The sequence below is a fragment of the Mustela putorius genome, unplaced genomic scaffold (assembly GCF_011764305.1).
Source record: "Mustela putorius furo isolate JIRA1106 unplaced genomic scaffold, ASM1176430v1.1 tig00000407_pilon_pilon_pilon, whole genome shotgun sequence".
Classification (NCBI taxonomy): Eukaryota; Metazoa; Chordata; class Mammalia; order Carnivora; family Mustelidae; genus Mustela; species Mustela putorius.
In genome coordinates, this window is record NW_025421373.1 from 23,832,830 (window position 1) to 23,837,185 (window position 4,356).

The following is a 4,356-nucleotide window of genomic DNA, read 5'->3' on the forward strand; positions in this document are numbered from 1 at the left end:
GAAAAGTGACATTGCCTCTAAGTATTCATTATACTGTACATTTGTGCTTACATAATTTAAAAAGTTTTTTTGACATTGTGTTTCCACTATAGTGAAACAAATCATCATTAAAATTTCCCTTGACAGGGCGCCTGGGTGGCTCAGTGGGTTAAGCCGCTGCCTTTGGCTCAGGTCACAATCTCAGGGTCCTGGGATCGAGTCCCGCATCGGGCTCTCTGCGCGGCGGGGAGCCTGTTTCCTCCTCTCTCTCTCTCTCTCTGCCTGCCTCTCTGCCTACTTGTGATCTCTCTCTGTCAAATAAATAAAATCTTAAAAAAAAAAAAAGAAACTGCCCAACTGTTTAAAAAAAAAAATTTCCCTTTACATAAAGTTTCTTTAGTTGTAAAATCAATACATTACTGTTAAAAATACAATAACACAAGCAACTTGGTGAAAGTTCCTATAACATTTTATGCTCTGCATACCCTTTAAAATTGCTTGACTGTATGCAAATGACCTCTTTTTAAAAAAGAACCAACATGGAATCATGCTTCGCATTTTATTTTTAACAGTTGTATTGAGGTATAGCTAATATTAAACTGCATATATCTAAAGCGTTTAACTGGTAAGTTTTGAGATACATACCCTGGGAAGCCGTCCTCACAATCGAAATTATGAATACATTATCTATAACGTCCGAAAGTTTCTTCATGCCCCTTTGTAATACTTCCCACTCACTCCATCCACCCCCTTCCCCTTTCAGAAACCAGATTTGTTTTCTGTCCCGCCAAAACAGGTTGCATTTTCTACTATGATAAAGCTATCGTGAATATTTATGTACCAGTCTTTTTACAGGTATATGCTTCCTTTTCTTTTATGGGAGTTCCAATTCCTCCACATCTTTGCCAACACTAGTAGGGTCCATCTTTTAAATTTTAGATATATCGTGGTATCTCATTATGACTTTTATTTGAATTTCCCTAATTACTAATGATGTTGAACATATTCTCCTATGCTTATTTACCATCCACATATCTTCTTTGGTAATGGGTCTGTTCAAAGCTTTGTCTATTTAAAAAAAAAGCAAAGTTGTTTCCTTGTCACTGAGCTTTAAGAGTCCTTCATGTACTCTGGGTATGAGTGTTTCCTTAGACATAACTTTGCAAAGTTTTTCTCAGACTGTGACTTTTCCTTCCATCCTTTCAACAGTGTCTTTGAAGAGCAAAAGTTTTAATTTTGACAAAGTCCACTTTAGTGATTTGTTCTTTAACGGACTGTGCTTTGGGAGTTGTATCTAAAAAATTTTCACTTAACTCAAGGTCACAAAATTTATCCCCTATGATTTCTTCTAAAAATCTTATAGTTTCAGGTTTTATATTTAGGCCAAATGTCCATAGGTCTACTTTGAGTTGATTAATATATATAATGTAAAATATGGATCTTTTTTTTTTTAGCATATTGATATCCAATTTTTGTAGCTCCATTCCTTTTTTTTTTTTTTTTAAGATTTTTATTTATTTATTTATTTGAGAGAGAGGGAGAGATCACAAGAAGGCAGAAAGGCAGGCAGAGAGAGAGAGAGAGAGAGGGAGGGGAGCAGGCTCCCTGCTTAGCAGCAAGCCTGATGTAGGACTCCATCCCAGGACCCTGGGATTATGACCTGAGCCGAAGGCAGAGGCTTAACCCACTGAGCCACCTAGGTGCCCCTGTAGCTCCATTTCTTGAAAAGGCAATCCTTTCCCACTACTCTGCACCTTTGTCAAAAATCAGTTGCCCACATATGGGTAGAATTTATTCTGGACTCTATTTTGATCTATTCATGTACTCGTCTGTCTTGGCACCAACACCAGTTTTGGTTACCATAGCTTTGTTATGATTCTTGAAATCAGACAGTGTTAGCTCTTGATCTTTGTTCTTTTTCAAAAATATTTTGGCTATTCTAGGTCCTTTACATTTTCGTATGAATTTTAGAATCAGCTGGTCAACTTAAAAAAAAATAAAAATCCTGCCAAATTTGCTGAGAATTGATATCTTAACCACAGAGTCTTCTTGGTCATTAACAAGGTATGTCTCTTCACTTATTTAGGCATTAATTTCTTTTAGTAATATATTATTGTCTTTATAAAGATTATATTTTATAGTCTTTAACAGGTGCCTCATATCTTTCATCAGATTTATCCCCCATTATTGCATATTTTGATGCAATTTTAAGTGCGTGCTATTTCTGATTGTTCTCAGCTAGTACAGAGAAACACAATTGGATTTTGTAAACTGACCTTCTGTCCTGAAGCTTTGTAAACCAATTAGTAGTAGCTTTTTTGTAGATTCCATTGGGTTTTCTACATTGGTATCATGCCATCTTCATTTTTAGTATATGTGCTCCTGAAGCGAGTATAGCATGCCATCTTCATAAAGATGGTTCCTTCTTCCTTGCTGATCTGGATGCCATTTATTTCTTTCTCTTGCCTAATTTCATTGTCTAGATATCTGACACAATATCAAATAGACGCTGTGAGAGTAGGCATCTCTGATTTGCTTCTGATCTTTTTATTTTATTTTATTTTACTTTTTTTCAGTGTTCAAAGATTCACTGTTTATGCATCACACCCAATGCTCCATGAAATACATGCCCTCCTTAATACCCACCACCAGGCTCACCCAACTCCCCAATATGCCTCCCCTCAAAAACTCTCAGTTTTTTTCTCAGCGTCCACAGTCTCTCATGATTCGTCTTCCCCTCCGATTTCCCCCAACTCACATCTCCCCTCCAACTCCCAAAGTCCTCCGTGTTATTCCTTATGCTCCACAAGTAAGTGAAACCATATGATGATTGACTCTCTCTGTTTGACTTATTTCACTCAGCATAATCTCCTCCAGTCCTGCCCAAGTTGATACAAAAGTTGAGTATTCATCCTTTCTGATGGAGGCATCATACTCCATTGTATATATGGACCACATCCACTAGTGTGTTGAAGGGCTTCTGATCTTTCTTTCAGGGAAAGCATTCCTTTTTTTTCCATCAAGTATAACATTAGCTGTAGGTTTTCATAGATGCTTTTTACTGGTTGTGAAAATTCTCTACTATTCCTAGTTGTTGGGAGTTTTATATTAGGAATGGATGTTAGATTTGCCAAATGCTTTTCTGTGTCTATTGAGATGATTATTTCCTTTTTTTAGTTTGTTAGTAATGGTGAATTACACTGATTTCAAATATTAAACCAATCCTGTATTGCTAGGATAAATCCCATTTTGCCATGACACATTACCCTTTTAATATATTGTTGGATTTGGTTTACTAAAATTTTCCTTACAATTTTACATGTATGTCCATGAAATATTTTGATCTGTAGCTTTATTTTCTCATAATGTCTTTGTCTAGTTTTGGTTTACATAATGTTTTTAATAAACAAGCCTTTTCCCACTGATCAATTACAAACATATTTGCCTATCAATAGATGCATCTTTTCAATGTGTGGCTGCATCACACCATTTTATTTTGGATGAGTCATAACCTAATGTTGGATGTTTGCTTCCAACTTTTTAATATTATAAAAAACACAAGCTCTCCTTTTGCATAAATTTTTGCAAACCCAAAATATTCTTAGGATAAATTCTCAGGACTAGTGGGTCAGAGGGCCACATATTTAAAAACTTATGTATTATAAAATTGTCCCTCAGAAAAGCCATAACAATGTATACTCCCATCTGCAGAGTACAAGACTGTCTGTTTTTCAAAAACCCTTCCCAATACTAGGTCTAATTTTTGTTAAGTAGGTCAGTAGTCCTTGCACATGATGAAATCCTTCTCTCGCACAAATTGCACAGCCTTTTCAGCCTAAATAGTTCTAAGTGGCCTTGGGATATGATAGAAAAAAGAAAGAGAGAGAGAGAAAGAGGTAATGTCTTCTAGGTAGGGAAGTCACCACTACAACAGATTGCTAATAATTATGTTTGTATTCCTTACCTTATTTCTGGTAGGCCCATATCTCCAGGGCAATAATATGCCTTGCTAGATGGCAAACACTTTGATTTTCACACAGGTGGTTTGAAAGATAAATTATTTTTTTCACTTTCAGAATGTTGTATCTAGATGAACCCTTAACAACCAATTCGTCCAGTCTATCATTTCATAGATGGGAAAACTGAGACAGAGAGAGGGAGGAACTTGCCCAAGATCCCTTGGGAAATTAGTGGCAGAGCCAAATGGTTGGATAAAATTACTGATAAGTTCTGTTTTTGTTCTGTCTGTGACTCTTCCACTTAGAAGAATATTCAAATAGAAAACCTTACTTCCCCAGCATATACTTCTCTAAACCTTATGCTTTAAGGGAAGCAAATTTAGGAAAAAATTGTTTCTTTTTTCTCTAGAAAAAAAAA